Below are 17,592 nucleotides of genomic sequence, written 5' to 3'. Positions count from 1 at the left end.
CTTCTAACCTACTGGACTTCTCTTTGTTAAAGCCATCCACTTGTGGTATTGCTGTTATAGCAGCACTAGATGACTAAGACAGTTTTCTTCATTCTCCTTTGCTCCGGATGGGCTGGGACCAATAGATCTATCTTAGATGGCCATTTATAAGCTTTTAAGACCCCAGACACTACTCACCAAAGTAGGATGTGGAATATTTTCCTTCTGAGCTGTTATGCCAATTGACCTAGATGTCCCCTCAGACCATGGTCCCCAGTAATCAGCTCCAGTAACTCAATCCCTCAAGGTGTTTGGATGTGTCTAGGAAGCTTCTATGACTTTGCCTTGGTCAGGATGTGCTGACTTCCCCTATATTGTGTGTTGTCTTTCCCTTTACCAAAGTTAACCCTTGTCTACTGTCTAGTTAGTGATTTCCCCTATCCACCCCTCTACCTTGTAGCCATCAAAGATTGCTTTTTTTTCTGTGTAAACCTTTTCTTGGGTTTTTCTGATAGTGGTCTCATACAATATTTGTCTTTCAGTGATTGACTTACTTCAGTTAGCATAATGCCCTCCAGATTCATCCATGCTGTGAGATGCTTCACAGATTCATCATTGCTCTTTAGTTATGTAGTATTCCACTGTGCATCATAATTTGTTTATCCATTCATCTCTTTGCTATTGTGAATAATGCTGCAATGAACATGGGTGTGCATGTGTCTATTCGTGTGATGGCTCTTATTTCTCTAGGATATATTCCTAGGAGTGGTTTGCTGGATCTGTGTTATTTCTATTTCTACCTTATTAAGGAAGTACCATACTGTTTTCCTTAGTGGTGTACCATTTTACATTCCTACCAGCACTGCATAAGAGTTCCAATCTCCCTGCAACCTCTCCAGCATTTGTTATTTTCTGTTTTGTTTTGTTTTTAATTAGTGCCAATAATGTCAGGGTGACATGGTATCTCACTGTAGTTTTGATTTGCATTTTTCTAATGGGTAATGACCAGGACAATTTCTTCATGTGTCTGTCAACTGCCTGAATGTCAAAGATTGATTCTTAATGCTCCTAATTACAATGCACTTAAGTTACACACTTTTGTGGCATTACTCCAAAGTGATGCAACACTGGACGATCCACTATTGTGAACAGCAAACCATGGATGCCAGCATGAATAGTCAAGGAAAAAACATCGATAGCAACTATGAAAAGCAGATAATGTATACTGTATGTATTTGACAGTAAAATCAGTGTTGCATTCAGCCCCTAATTTTGGGGCCACCTTATGAATTTTGTACTTTACCCACTTATCCCTGAAAATAGTGACTTTTGAAGTCCAGGGGAGAGATTTCCCAAGTTGCAGAGTTTTCATTGCTAATGTTGTGTTAGCTGCCTCAGTTCTCAGTCTTCTACCTCTTCCTTTCCTTCAGTGGCCTCTTTTTATCTGGGTCTCATTATCCAAACCCTGCTCTGTCCTTAGTCTCTCAGTCCTGCAATCTTCCCTTCTGTGCCTTGGTCTTCCCACTCTCTGTTCTCACGTCTTTGTCATTTTGTCCTTCAGTTTCCCTTTTTCTGTTCCTCAATTTCCCCCTTATTTTGTGCATCAGTATCCATTCCTTTACTCCCAATTTTTTTTCTTCTCCAGCCGGCCCCTCCAATTTATTAATGAAGCTGTAATATCCCCCGGGAGCATTTTTTGTAATTGTTATTAGCATAATTAAATTTATTATTATTGCTTACCCCCTCTGAGCCCCCCAGTGTACGCTTCCATTTGGCCCTCTCTTTCACTATGGAATCTCCGGGAGAAGACGGTATCACTTCCAGTTTTCACCCCTCTCCGGAAATAGAGTCTCGCGGTTACGGGACTGTACCATTTACAAACCAAACCAAATCTGTTGTCGTGGAGTCGATTCCGACTCATAGCGACCCTATAGGACAGAGTAGAACCGCCCCATGGGGTTTCCAAGGAGCGCCTGGTGGATTCGAACCGCTGACCTTTTGGTTAGCAGCTGAACTCTTAACCTGTACGCCACCAGGGTTTCTGTACCATTTACAAGCCAATTTTTTTTTTTTTGCTTGGAGAATGTAAGTTTATTCAAAACAGATGTGAACAAGCCAGGGCGAAAGAGCAGTGGTAACAGGTGAGAGAGTGCCCAGCCTTTTCATCACTACATTCCTGGGACCAGCCCTAGGGAACGGCCGCAAAGCTCAGAAGGGTGATGAGCTCACTGGCAGGTCTCAGCTGCTGAAGAAGAGCTCTAGGGAAGGAAGGGGTAGAAGCTGCTAGCGAACTTCAGAGATCTGCTAATGCCTGAAGAACCCAAAATGCAGGTAGCACAAAATGCAGGAGTAGTTTGGTTTCTGGAAGAGGGAATCAGGAAGCATTAGGGAATTAAGGGACAAAATTTAAGATCTACCCTTCACTGTACAAGCCAATTTTAAATAGACTCGCCAACGAAAAAATTTTTTAACATTTCATTCTTCCTCTTTCACCAACTGCAGTCTGCCAGTAGAGGACGGTACCATTCCAATTTCTTCCCCCACTTCTTTGTAAAATCTCTCTGCAAAAATATGCACCTTTCCAGTCATTTTCTTCCCTCCTCTCTACCCTGCCGCAGTGGTATATCCCTAACTATGCGCCCGGAATAAACTGGATTTCTACGCTTGTACGAAAATGAACGGACTATCGAGATGGCGACCCCATATGGAAATGTCGTGTAGGGGCAACCACATTCCATCCTGAACAAAGCCGCCGAATGTGCGGAATGGCCAAAACCACCTAGTACGGGAACGGCGCAGGCTCGAGGACAACGCGCTTTGTTCGCCAAGAGAGGAAGTGTGAGAGTTCATCATTGTGGATGTGATAGCCGCCCTGGATTACGGTGTGATGGGCGTTTCCGGACCTGATAACCGAGTTAGGGGGTCAGAAAGGGGACATATGAGTAGAGCCATGGGGAAGCCCGGGATTGGTAATTGGCGGGTGTCCTTGAGGGTCAGATATTGGAAGTCTGTGAAGTCAGTGATGGGAAGTCTTTAGGATGAGTGTTGGGAACATTCTGGGGTCAGAGTAGGGAGAGCAATATGATCGGTGGGTTCGGTTTGCTGGGCCTGTGCGTCGAGTGTCCGTGGGTCCAGTCATTTGTGGACGTGTATGATCAGGACTGTGGTGGAGGTAGGACTCGCTGTGGGATCTGTGATTTCTGGACCTGGGGATCCAGAGATTTCTAAAGGTCCATAATGGGGCTAGAGACCAGGAAAGGCCTCATATTACCACTTCCATCTGTCTAGCCAGTCACTCAAGTTCAAGCAGGTGTTTTTCTCCGGCTACCGTTGCCCCTTATCACTTGTGCTCTCACAGAAGCACATATCCTTTGAAAATAGAAGCAACCAAATCTAAGGTGATAGAAGTATTGTCAACCACCTCCAGCCAAAGACCACCAGGAACACCCTGCAGTTGAACAAGTTGGGTTTATTGCTCCTGCAGTGAGGAAGAACACACCACGGAGGCCTTGGGGTGTCTCAATAAGAGGTGTTAGAAAGGATTGATAGGATTGGGCTTGTGTTAGGTGATTTTAGGAAAGGTTTAAAGAAGTGGACCTTACTCTGGATTGGATGGTATCAGGAAGCAGTATAATTCAATGATTGGGGAGTTTAATCTTGTTTAGAAAGAGGAAAGACTAGACTGAGGCTAAAGGTGTAATTGATAAGGAAGCGCAGTTACTCATATTAGCTGGGAGAGGAGAGTGTTTGGTGCTTTATGGCTTGGACAATGTTTTGTCTATTTCAGACATGATTTCAGAGTGGTCTTGTTTTTGTCTTGGTCTGTCATAATCACTGCATGGCTTTGTCTGGCATTCTGTGAATTTGTTTATGTTAAATAGAAGAGTTGCAAGTGCCAGGCTTGCTCTCAAATCAGGGGCTGCTTTTCTCTTTCTCATTTGGAAAGGTGTGATTTCAATCCTGCCTTCTCCTAAGTTTATTGAAACCATTCTACGTTCTATTCAACAAACATGTATTGAAATTCTTGTGTACTCGATTCAGGACTGGATGTCCAGACGCCACCATGACTATTTCTCTTAAATGTTTCCTTCCAGGTCTGTTTTGATAAAGTCTGGAACACCCCATATGAAACAGTGTTCTTGTCGTGGGAGCCCTCACATCCTCTGAATGACTTTTGTGCCCTCCTTGCCCTCCCCACTGGAAGGCCATTACTTTGCTGAGAGCTAGCTCAACAGCTTCATTGTGGGGTTCCTGAAACTGCACCTTCTTTTCTTTCTTCAGCTGAAGTCAATCCCAGTTCCTGTGTGATTTCCGTGTAATAGGATATCCTGTTTCCAAATCAGATGTCATCGCCAAGTTGGAACATGGAGAAGAGGTGTGGATCATCAAGACAGACATGGTGGACTGGATCTATCCAGCTGAAATTCTGGCAGATGGGGTACAAGAGAAAATGAAATCACATTTCGTTGGTTTTGGTTTTTAATTGGTTGGCAGCTGAGGCTTATATCTCACCCAGATCAATATCTCCTATTCTTTGCTCCTGTGCTGAGCACATAGTAGGTATTCAACAGCTAATTAAGTGTAAAAATGGTGTAGTGGTGGTGTCAGATCTCCTCTAACATCACAAGGGGGAGGGAGAATCAAAATCAACAGCCCAAGTCTGATTCCTATGAGGCAGACATGCCTCCTGTCTCCGCCATTTTTACCAAATAAAACACGAACATCCCTAGCACGGCACCCTGCTGAGTTGGATAATTCATTGCAATTGGCGCACAGAACTCACAGACCATACTCAACAATTATGGGATTTATTAGGGAAGTGACAGGTTACAATTCAGGTTCAGGAATGCTTGAGGTACAGTTCTTCCATCAGGACAGCCTCTTCTCAGCCATGACTGCAGGCAGGCCTCTCTCTGGCCCCCTGGCCTCTGCCCTGATTGGGCAAGTGTTACAAAGCTCTTTTAGCTCTACCAATAAGTGCCCAGAAGCATCACACTCTGCCAGTAAACCTCAGCCCAAAGGCACTCTACTCTAGCTCCGTGGATTGGCAAACCTAGCCCCACCAATTACCTCGAGACACCCTACTCCATTAGCAAGCCCCTGCCGCAGGCACTTAGCTTTCTCATTCCGTGAGCCAGGCCATCTCCTGCTGCTTTCCCAGTTCTGCTGCTACTGTATCTGTGCCACTGCTTCTTGTTACAGCTCTCACTTTCTCTCTATCTCCTGGTTCCAGGAGCTTCTCAGCACAGGGATCCTGGGTCCAAAGGATGTGCTCTGTTCCTGGCTCTTCTTTCTTGATAGTGGTGAGATCCTCTCCTCCTGCCTCTGGGATGGTCACAGTTACCTTGTTTTTATAGTCACATGGGTGAGAGTTAAAAGACCATGGCGAGAAAGGCCATAGGAAAGCAATCCATCGCACCACAAATTTAGAGCATTATTATCACCCAAAAAAAAACCAAGTAGCCTCCTGTGGTACGATGGATCACTTTTATATGGCCTTTCTCACCATGGTCTTGTAACTCCCACCAAAAGATTGGGTGGAACTATGCAAATAAGGTACTGTGGCCCACCAAGGGGATTGGATAGTGTCTTAGTTATCTAGTGCTGCTGTAAGAGAAATACCACAAGTGGATGGCTTTAACAAAGAGAAATTTATTTTCTCACAATGAAGTAGGCTAAAAGTCCAAATTCAGGACGTCAGCCCCAGGGGAAGGCTTTCTCTCTCTGTCAGCCTTCTCATCAATCTTCCCCCAGACTAGGAGCTTCTCTGTGCAGGAACCCCGGGTCTAAAGGATGCACTCTGCTCCCGGCACTGCATTCTTGGTGGTACGAGGTCCCCCTGTCTCTCTGTTCACTTTTCTGTTATATCTCAAGAGATTGCCTCAAGATACAATCCAATCTTGTAGGTTGAGTCCTGCCTCACTAATACAACTGCTGCCCATCCTCCCTCATTAACATCATAGAGGCAGGATTTACAACATACAGGAAAATCACACAATACCAGGAATCATAGCCCAGTGCAATTGATGCACACATTTTTGGGGGAACATGGTTCAATTCATGACAGATAGCTTGCTAATAAGCCTGTAAGGTGCATGGTACTGGGGGGGGGGACCATGTAAATAAGGTGTATAAAACTCTAATGAGGAGATTGGTCAGTTTTTTCATTCTGCTTTAAATGAGCCATCCCAGAGGCAGAAAGAGGGTGACCTCACTACCACCATGAAAGAAGAGCTGGGAGCAGAGTGTGTCCTCTGGTTCTGGGGTCCCTGTGCTGAGAGCCTCCTAGACCCAGGAGACAGAGAGCTCTAATATTGGAGACAGTGCAAGATGGCGAGAAGCGGTGGCAAGCACAGCAGAGCAGAACGGGGAGATCAGCAGGAGACAGCGCGGTGGATTTCCTGGCCTGCAGAGTGAGAGGGCTGAGTGCCTTTAGGCAAGAGACTTCTTGGTGGAGTAGGGTATCTCAGGGTACCTGTCGGGGGATCTAGGCTTGCCAACCCTCCCGTGGAGCAAGAGAGCTGAGTGCCTTTGGGCCAAGGCCTACGGGCAGAGTGGGGTGCACCCAGGCAGTTATTAGCGGGATAAAGAGCTTTGTAACACTTGTCCTGGCAAAGGGCTAGGGGCCTGGCAAAGGGCTGGGGGCCAAGAGGTGGAGACCCAGAGAGATGCCTGTCTGCTGGCGTGGCTGAGAAGCTGTCTTGACAAAGGAACTGTATCCTGAGTCTTTCCTGGCCCTAAATTGTAACCTTTTACTTTGCTAATAAACCCTGTAATTGAGTATGGTCTCTGAGTTCTTTGTGGCCATTGCAATGAATTATCAAACCCAACAGAGAAGTAGAGAGTGCCGTGGGATGGACCCTTGGTGTCAGAAAGTAAAAAGGTTGGAGAGTAGAGGTATGTTTGACCTCCACCTCAGAAGTCAGCCTTGGGCTGATGCTTGATTCTCTCTCTCCCGCTCATGAAGTTGGAGGAGGTCAAACGCCCCCACCACGTCATTTTTATACCTTCCTATCCACAACCTCTTTAGCCCAAACCAACCACTAATCTATTTCTATCTATAGATTTGCCTGTTCTGCACATTTCATATAAATGGAATCGTATAAAAATGATCTTTTGTTACTGGCTTCTTTCACTTAGCATAAGGTTGTCAAAGTTCATCCATGTTTAGCATGCTTCAAGTACTTCATTTCTTTTGATGGCCAAATAGTATTCCATTGTATGGATAATACCACATTTTATTTATCCATTCATCTGTTGAATAACACTTAGATTGTTTCCCCCTTTTGGCTATTATGAATAAATGCTGCTATAAATATTTGGTATAAGTTTTTGTGTGGACATATGTTTCTGTTTTCTTTGGGTATATACCTAGGACTGAAATTGCTGGGTCATATGGTGTTATGGATTGACTTGTGTGCCCCCAAAATATGTGTTAACTTGGCTAGGCCATGATTCCCAGTATTGTGTGATTATCTACCATTTTGTCATCTGATGTGATTTTCCTATGTGTTGTAAGTCCTACCTCTATGATGTTAATGAGGCAGAATTAGAGGCAGTTATGTTAGTGAGCCAGGACTCAATATATAACATTCAGCTGTGTCTTAAACCAATTTCATTTGTGATATAAAAGAGAGAAGTGAGCAGAGAGACATGGGGACCTCATACCACCAAGAAAGTAGAGCTAGGAGCACGTGTCCTTTGGACCTGGAGTCCCTGCACTGAGAAGCTCCTAGAACAGGGGAAGATTGATAACAAGGACCTTCCTCCAGAGTCAACAGAGAGAGAAAGCCTTCACCTGGAGCTGGCACCCTGAATTCAAATTTCTAGCCTCCTGAACTGTAAGAGAATAAATTTCTCTTTGTTAAAACCATCCATTTGTAGTATTTCTGTTATAGCACCACTAAATAACTAAGATGTATAGTAAAAAAAAAAACAAAAAAACTTTTTTTTTTATAGTAACTGTATATGTAACCATTTGAGTAACTGCTGGACTGTGTTTCAAAGTGTTTGCACTATTTTCCATTCCTACTAACAGTGTATGAGTGTAAAGAACGACGTGGCAGTATTTAAGTTCACAAGGTAGGAGAATCATCATCTGCATCAGTCCAAGGCTGATTCCTGTGAGGCGAAGGTCAAACATACCTCTATCTCCAAACTTTCTACCAATTCTGAAACCATCCATCCTTCCCATAGTACTCTCTACTTCTGTGTTGGGTTCAATAATTCATTACAGTGGTCACACAGAACTCACAGAGCATACTCACAGTTATGGGGTTTATTAAGGAAGTAATAAGTTACAATTCAGGATCAGAGACAACTCAGAATGCAGTTCTTTGATCAAGACAGCCTTTTCTTAGCTGTGCCTGCAGGCAGACCTCTCACTGGCTCTTGGCCTCTGAGTCCCTCAGGCCTCTTGGGCCAGCCTGGCCTTTGCCCTGCTGGGGCAAGTGTTACAAAGCTCTTTAGCTCCACCAATAAATGCCTAGTGGCACCCTACTCTGTCCCCAAGTCTGCTGCCTGAAGGTGCTCAGCTCTCTTGCTTTAGGGGTTAGCATGCTCAGCTCTCTCACTCTATGGGTCGGCTCTGTGGGTTGGAAAGCCTACTGTGCCACTTTGTGCTAGTCCCCTGGTTCTGCCATTGTCTCTCTGCTGCTGCTTTTTGCCCTCTCGTACTGTCTCCAGTGTTACAGCTCTGTCTCTCTCTCCTGGGTCAAGGAGGTTCTCAGCTCGGGGACCCTGGATTCAAAAGATGCACTCCACTCTTGGCTATTGTTTCTTGGTGGTAGTGAGGTCCCCCTTTCCTGCTTGGGGAATGGCTCATTTTAAGCCTAGCGGGATGGTAAAACTGACCAATCCCCTTGTTAGGGTTCCATATGCCTTATTTGCATGATTCCACCCCCCACAACAGTGCCATGCATCTTATATGCATTATTAGCAAGCTGTCCAATCCCCTTGGTGGGACACAAGCAACATATTTGCATAGTTCCACCCAGTGGCTTGGTGGGAGTTACAAGATCATGCATGGCTAGGAGGGTCATATTAAGTAATTCACTGTACTGTAGGGTTTATTATGGAAGTAACAGGTTACAGTTCAGGATCAGGAACAACTCAGGATAAAGCTCTTCAATCAGGAAAGCTTCTCAGCCATACCCACAGGCAGACCTCTCTTTTGCCCTCCACCCCTCAGCCTCTTGGTCTCTTGGCCCTTGGCTCTCAGCCCTGGGCTCTCAGCCTGGCTTCTGCCCTGCTTGGGCAAGGGTTATAATGTTCGTTAGCTCAGCCAATAAGCACCCAGAGGCACCCCATTCCTCTAATAAGCCTCAGCCCAAAGGCGCTCAGTTCTCTTGCTCCGTAGGTTGACAAACCAGCCTCCTCCAAGTTCCCTGCCAGCAAGCCTTCTGCCCAAAGGTTTGTGGCTCTCTCACTCTTGTGGGTCAGCATGCCCACTGTAGCTGCCCTGCTCTGTGGGCCAGGAAGTCTACTGCACTGTCTCATGCCTGTCTCCTGGTTCAGCTGTCACCATTTCTATACAGACACTTCTTGCTGTTTTTCACTGTCTTCAGTGTTACACCTGTCTCTGTCTCCTGAGTCTAGAAGGTTCTCAGTGTAGGGTCCCCAGGTCCAAAGGATATGCTCCACATCTGTCTCTTGTTTTTGATAGTAATGATATCTTCTCTTACTACCTCTGGGATGGCTCATTTTAAGCCTAGCGGGATGCCAAAACTGACCAATCTCCTCAATAGGATTCCATACAACTTATTTGCATGGCCCTATCCCAAAAAGGGTACCATGCACCTTATTTGTATTATTAAGAATCTGTCCAGTCCTCTTGGTGGAAACACAAGCACCTTATTTGCATAGCCCCACCCAACCAGTGTGTGGGAGTTACAAGACTATGCATGGCTATAAGGGCCATATTAAGTAATTCACTGCACCACAATGAGGGTTATGATTTCTCCACATTTTCATCAATACTTGTTACTATCTGACTTTTAATTTTAGCTATCCTAGTGGGTGTGATTAATGAAAACATTCTTGGCAAATGGTTTGCTCTGGTCCATCTTGTGCTGGTCCAAGAATTTCACCTCTAGTGGCGCAATATGAATGCCCCCGCCCGTCCCTCTTAATCATGGCCTCAGTTCCGAAAACAACAAAATAAAACTGCGGTCCTATTCCATTATTCCTAGCTGCAGTATCCAGGCAACTCGGGCCTGTTTTAGACACTTGAATTTTTTCAAAGTAAACACTTCAGGCCCCTCGGGAGACTCAGCTAAGAACATCAAAAACAAAAATCCTCGTAACTGGACTGATGAGCAACATCATGATAAATGGAGAAAAGATTGAAGTTGTCAAGGATTTCATTTTACTTGGATCTACAATCAACAGCCATGGAAGCAGCAGTCAAGAAATCAAGAGAGATATTGCATTGGGTGAATTTGCTGCAACAGACCTCTTTAAAGCGTTGAAAAGCAAAGATGTCACCTTGAAGACTAAGGTGTGCCTGACCTCCCCCCCAAAAAAAAAACCATGTTATTTTCAATCGCATCATATGCATGTGAAAGCTGGACAATGAAAAAGGAAGACTAAAGAAAAATTGATGCCTTTGAATTGTGGTGTTGGTCAAGAATATTGAATATACCATGTACTGCCAAAAGAATGAACAAATCTGTCTTGGAAGAAGTACAACCAGAATGCTCCTTAGAAGCAAGGATGGTGAGACTGCATCTTACATACTTTGGTCATGTTGTCAGGAGGGATCAGTCCCTAGAGAAGGACATCATGCTTGGCAGAGTACAGGGTCAGTGGAAAAGAGGAAGACCCTCAATGAGGTGGATTGACACAGTGGCTGCAACAGTGAGCCCAACCATAACAACAATCCTAATGATGGTGCAGGACCGGGCAGTGTTTCGTTCTGTTGCGTGTAGGGTTGCTATGAGTCGGAACAGACTCGACGGCACCTAACAACAACAACAGTGGGTGTGAAGTGGTATCTCTTTGTGGCTTTGAAAACTTATCAAGAGTAGCTTGAACAGTGCTTGCCTTCTTTTCATCTTTTATGCCTTGGCCAGTTGTCATACTCCTTTCTAAATTTGGATCAGCTTCCAACATTTCATCCTTTGTGCTTTCAATGTTATGAAATATTTACAAGAGTTCATTTAATGTGCGGAGTTTTACCGGTGTCACTTCCTCTAGGATATCTTTATCCTTTTGTCACAGCCACTTTCTTCATTTAAGTAGATGAGTTTACCTTCACTAAGTTCCTGTGGCTGCATATCTAAAGTGTCTTGAAAGATGGCATTGTAACATTTCCATGGTTAGCCATCTTCCAGTCATACCCAGTTTCACTTCCAGTGTTAATCACTTAACTTGCTTTCTTTGCTATACTTTCATTTTTGTTGACCTGTTCCTTTTTTGATTATCCATTTTTGTAAAATATCATGTGGGTTTATCACGGGGAGACAAGGAAGCAACATGACTGTATGGTTTTCTGTCTGTAAGCATACTGAATAACAAATGTACTGTCAACAATCACTGAAATGATTAGTCACTGGTCATGATGTGTATCTGTTATCGATGTAGTGCTTTCTGGACAGAAGAGCTAGCAGTGAAGTTTTTACTTTATGCCATTGTTCACAGATAATATACCTTAGTAACTGAATCTGAACTGTGTTGTTGGGGGACATAGTTTAATTAAACTATGGTAACTGAAATTTGTGCATATCAGAGTTGTGCACAGTGAAGGCTATATCATTTTTCCTCTAAACACTGCTTTAGCTGCATCTCACAAATTTTGATATTTTGTGTTTTCATTTTTTTTTTTATTCCATTAAAATATTTTCTAATTCCTCCTATGACTTTTCTCTTTGACACATGGGTTGTGTATAATTGTGTTGTTGAATTTCCTAATACTTGGGGAGATTTCCCAGATTTCCTTCTGTTATCTATTTCTAATTTAATTTTTTTATGCTTGGAGAATATACTGTGTATAATCTCCATCATTATAAAATTATTGAAACTTGTTTTGAGGCTTTGTGTATGGTCTATTTTCATGACTGTTCCATGTGCCCTTGAAAGGAATATGTATTCAGTTGTTGGGTGGTATGTCGATTTTTTACGTCGATAGATGTTAATTACATCAGTTTACGTGATACTTACTGATTTTTTTTTGTCTACTTGTTTTACCAATTATTTTGAGAGGAGCATTGAAATAAAGTAGCTATAATTGCTAATTTGTCTTTCTTTTCATTTTTGTCAGCTTTGATTTCATATTTGGTGGGGCTCTGTTGTTAGGTGCATATACATTTATAATTATATTTTCTTGCTGGAGTGATCCTTTTTACAGTTTTGGTATATTCCCCTTTTTTCTAATATTTGTTGTCTTGAAGTTTATTTTGTCTGATATTAATATATCTACTCCACCTTGCTTATGCTTACTACATGCCTAGTATATCTTTTTCCATCCTTTTATGTTCAGTCTATTTGTATCTTTGAATTTAAAGTGTATCTCTTTTAGACAACATATAGTTGACTCTTACTGTTTTATTCAGTTTGACAATTTCTGTCCTTTGATTATTCTGTTGTTAGTCTGTTCTCAGTTAGCATTATTATTGATTTGGTTTGACTTAGGTTTTTCATTTTGCTGTTTGTTTTCTCTTTGATTGCTTTTTTGGTCTCTGTTTTTGTTTTAATGCCTTCTTTATTGTTAAAAGAATATTTTTTAATATACTAGTTTAATTGTTCTATTGAATTCTTAGCTGTATAGGCTGTTCCCAGATTGTGAAGAAGTTCCTTCGCTAACTCTGTCTTTAAGTCCTATTTGTACATAAGTCAGAACAGTTAGGTACAGTTCGTATCTAATCTCAGTTAGTCAAATGTTTATCTTGGTGTCTAGTATGTAGTGTACCTTTCTATGCATAAAAACTTTAAAGAAACACTTCCAGATACACTAAAAACATTTTTAAGATAATAATACAGTAATAATGAAAATGTTTTGATGCACATCACAAAGTAGCACACGTTCGTTATTATAAACCATTGTATGTACCTTGAATTTTTAATATAATGGGCTTTATGGGGGTTGATTGCTAGCTATGGGTTGTACATAAGTCAGACATTAATAACATGTAGTTCTTTGTGTGTATGTGTGTATGGGTCACTTTAGCAATTACGGTGTGATTTTTAACACTCACTATCTACTTCAAGTTTTTTTTTGCCTTTTTTTCCCCAACAAAATATAGAAATTCTGCACTGGCATAGCTGTGTTCTTCACCCCCACACCCAACCATCCTGTGCTGCTTTGCTCATTTGTAGTCATATATGTTGCACTTATATTTGTCATAAATTTGGCAATACATTGTTGCGATTTTTGCTTTCAAAAGTCTTTTAAAGAAGTTAGAAGAAACGAGAAAAAATGGACATATACGACCTACTTTGTATTTATCCACATTTTTTTTATTTCTAGTGTTCTGTGAATTTGTGTTACCATCTGGTATCATTTCTCTTCAGCCAGAAGACTTTCTTTACTATTTCTTATAGAACAAGTCTGCTATCAACACATTTTTGTTTATCTGGAAATGTATTTATTTTGCCATCATTTTAAAAGTAAAGATTCACTGAATATAGAATTCTTAGTTGACAGGTTACTTTCTTTTAGCACTTTGAATCTGTCACTCCAATGTTTCCTGGCTTCCTTTTTTTGTGTGTGTGTTGAGAAGTCAACTGAAAATTCTGTTATTTTTCTCCTGTGCATGATATGTCATTTTTCTGTTTCTGCTTTCAAGATTTTCTCTTTATCTTTACTATCAACAGTTTGATTATGATGTGTTTAGGTATCTAGGTATTCTACTTGTGATTTGATGAGCTTCTTGTATCTGTAAGTTAATATTTTCCACCAAATTTGGTAACTTTTCAGACAGTATTTCTTCACATATTTTATCTGTCCCTTTTTCTACTCTCTTTCTGGCACTGTAGTTATACATATACTGGAATGCTTAATATTAATCCACAGATCTCTGAGGCTCTATTTTATTTTTGTTAAATCTTTTTCTTCCTCTTTGTTGTTTGGATTTTTAAGTTCCCTGATTTTGTCTTCTGCCTTTTCAAATCTGCTAATGAACCCATCTGGTATATTTTTCACCTCAGCTTTAGAATATGATTCTTTGTTTAATTTATTTTTAAATTTACATAAAATAAAGTTTACTCTTTCTTTATATTTTGACAAATGCTTAGAGTCATGTAACATCACCATAATCAAGATATGGAACCTTCCCATTACCCCTAAATTATATCGCTTTATAGTCAAACTGGTCCTTTTATATAATTTCCTTTTCTTTTGAAATTGCCTGTTGTTCACTCATTCCTTGGCATGTTTTCCTTTAATTATTTGAACATATTTATTATAGCTTATTTGCAGTCTGTGTTATTCTATTATCTGGATCCACTGTGAGTCAGTTTTTATTGAGTGATTTTGTTCTTGAGTATAGGTTTCATTTTCCTGTTTCTTTGCATGTCTAATAATTTTTGGTCAAAAACTGTACATTGTTGAATTTTTAAGAGGTAATTAACTACTTGGGCTCAAACTGACATCTGTTTCTCTCATAGTGTGCCACCGCTGGTATTTGCTCTTTTTTTTTTTTTAAAGCCTGACTCCCTAAGGGATTCCTCTGCATTCGCATAACTTAGAGATGAGCTAGCAATTTGGACAGGCTACACTAGGCATGGAAAAAAAGTAAGTCTTCTGTACTTTACTGCCTGAGTTGTGTGTGAGTTAGAATGCTTTCAAGGTATAGAAAGTGCATAAGTCTCTCCAGCGTTTAATCACTTGTGGGTTTTCTGGGATCTCCTTGCACATACATTTTAGCTGTCAGATAGCAATGTGTGGAGAGTTTATAATCTGAGTTCTATGACAGTTTTTGCTTCCAAATTCCCCCAGTTAAATTTCTAGCTGCTCTACCATCAGCTTCAAACTAAGTTTGCCACTGGTTTGTTAATGCCGCGTAAACTGGGATATGGGTGTGGGAAAGCTCTGTGAAAGAAGGCCGCAAACTCTCCTTTCTTTCCCAATGAAGTAGCAGTTTTTAATGAGTAAACACTTCTTAGCTTGTAGTCTGCCTTTAGTCATTATTCAGTGAATTGTATTCAGTTTTACACTTATTTTCTGCAGAGAGAAATTTCATGAGCACCTCATGTCATCATTATTAGAAGTAAAACAAAACAAAAAAAGACCAAATCTGTTGCCGTCAAGTTGATTCCGACTTATAAACCCTATAGGACAGAGTAGAACTGCCCCATAGGGTTTCCAAGGAGTGCCTGGTGGATTTGAACTGCTGACCTTTTTGGTCAGCAGCTGTAGCTCTTAACCACTATGCCACCAGGGTTTCTATCTTTATTCATCAGATAAACTTACATGTTTTATTGTGTTTCTAAATGGTCTGACCCCCTTCCATCCTTTGTGCTCATGGGCCGTTCTGGATCATTCATTTGTTCCACATGTTCTGTCCTCTACTAAATCTTCTATTTGGTTGATTTTATCTCTTTATTCTTTCAGATTTGGAGAGTAGACTTGATGCCCCTCAGCTGGGTATTTTTGGAGATGTTTCCTTTCATAAGGAAATATTTGAAAGTGTCACAAGGGATCATTCATAGTGCTCCATTTTAAAAGTCTGGCAAGGTGATGACCACCTGGAGAGAGATGAGGAAAACCAAAACAAGTCTTTCAGGCAAGTCACAATCATTAACAACAAAAGAGTTATGGGGGAGTCAGGTCACACATATAATGCCTTTGGAAAACTATTTCGTGAGTGCACAGACTTAGGCACATCAAGACAAAGACTGTATAAATATGACTCATTTGAAGGTAGTTTGAAACCTAATAAAATCCTACTCAGTTGTAATAAGGGTTATGCAAGAGAAAACATCGATGAGAATTTTGGGTGTGAGAGAAGAGAGAACATCTAGCAACAGTTCTTTCCATTCTAAGCATGAGAAAATTCTTAATGGGGTGAGGTACTGTGAAGATAATCAGTGTGGAAGCATTCTTAGCACTGAACAATCTCTTATTCAATATACAAGTATTGAAATTGGGGAGAAGTACTGTGTATTGACTGTGGAAAGCTCTTTCTCGAGAAATCACAGCTCATTATACATCAAAGAATTCATACTGGAGAAAAACCATATGATTGTGGTGCATGTGGAAAAGCCTTCAGTGAGAAGTCACACCTAATTGTACATCAAAGAACTCATACAGGGGAGAAACCTTATGAATGTTCTGAATGTAGAAAAGCCTTGTCTCAGAAATCATCCCTCCTTATACATCAGAAAGTTCATTCTGGGAAAAAACCATATGAATGTAGTGAATGTGGGAAAGCCTTCTCCCAGAAATCTCCCCTCATTATATATCAGAGAATTCACACTGGGGAAAAACCATATGAATGTAGTCAATGTGAGAAGGCTTTCTCCCAGAAGTCACAGCTTATTATACATCATAGAGCACATACTGGAGAGAAGCCATATGAGTGCACTGAATGTGGGAAAGCATTCTATGTGAAGTCCCACCTCATTATATGTAAGAGAATTCACACTGGAGAGAAACCTGACAAATGCACTCAGTGTGGGGAAGCCTTTAGCAGGAAGTCAGAACTTATTACATGTCATATAATTCATACTGGGAAAAACCCTTGTAAATGTACTGAATGTGGCAAGACCTTCTCCCGGAAGTCACAGCTCATGATACATCAGAGAACACATACTGGATAGAAACCCTGTAAATGCAGTGAATGTGGAAAAGCCTTTTGTCAGCAGTCCCATCTCATTGGACATCAGAGTGTTCACACAGGACAAAAGCCTTATGTGTGTACTGAGTGTGGAAAAGTGTTCTCTCAGAAGTCCCACCCCCCAGGACATAAACAAATTCATACAGGAGAGAAACCTTACATATGTACTGAATGTGGTAAGGCATTATCCCAGAAGTCAGACCTTGTTGTACATATTAGAATTCATACTGGGGAGAAACCCTATCAGTGTACCATATGTGGAAAAGCCTTCATCCAGAAGTCACAACTCACCGTACACCAGAGAATTCATGCAGTGGTGAAATAATATGAATGAACTGAGCACAGAAAAGCCTTCAGTATTACCACAAGCCTTAGTAAATACTATAAGGTCCAAGGATTTGATGACTTTGGGTTCTACATATCTGTGGTTAAAATTTTACAAATGAAATCATGTTCCTAGTGTAGTATTTAACTTTTAAGCAAACCATTGCCGTTGAGCCAATTCTGAGTCATGGTGACTCTATAGGAAAGAGTAGAACTGCCCCTTAGGGTTTCCAGGGAGCAGCTGGTGGCTTTGAAATGCCAATCTTTTGGTTAGCAGCCAAGTTTTAACCACTGCGCCACCAGGGCTCAAAGATAATAGAAAAGTCTTAATTATATAAATCATGGTTGTTTTTACAATGGCATGTAGAACTTTTAAAATTGTGAACTGAAGGATTACCATAACACTAGAAGAAACTACATATACAGTCTGTTTTGAAGTTACATGTTCCCGATTATTCTACATATCAGAATCAGGTCATATGGTGAAATTATAAATATTAGCTTAGCATAATTA

At 41.3% G+C, this 17,592-nt stretch overlaps 1 pseudogene; it reads left to right on the top strand.

The window, feature by feature from the left end:
* The first annotated feature begins 3,060 nt into the window (after positions 1-3,060).
* Positions 3,061-17,079, top strand: LOC126067196 (zinc finger protein 300-like; annotated as a pseudogene).
* Positions 17,080-17,592: the final 513 nt, after the last annotated feature.

This window comes from Elephas maximus, chromosome 2 (genome assembly GCF_024166365.1).
Source record: "Elephas maximus indicus isolate mEleMax1 chromosome 2, mEleMax1 primary haplotype, whole genome shotgun sequence".
In the NCBI taxonomy this organism is placed as follows: Eukaryota; Metazoa; Chordata; class Mammalia; order Proboscidea; family Elephantidae; genus Elephas; species Elephas maximus.
This window is presented reverse-complemented; position numbering and strand designations above follow the sequence as displayed.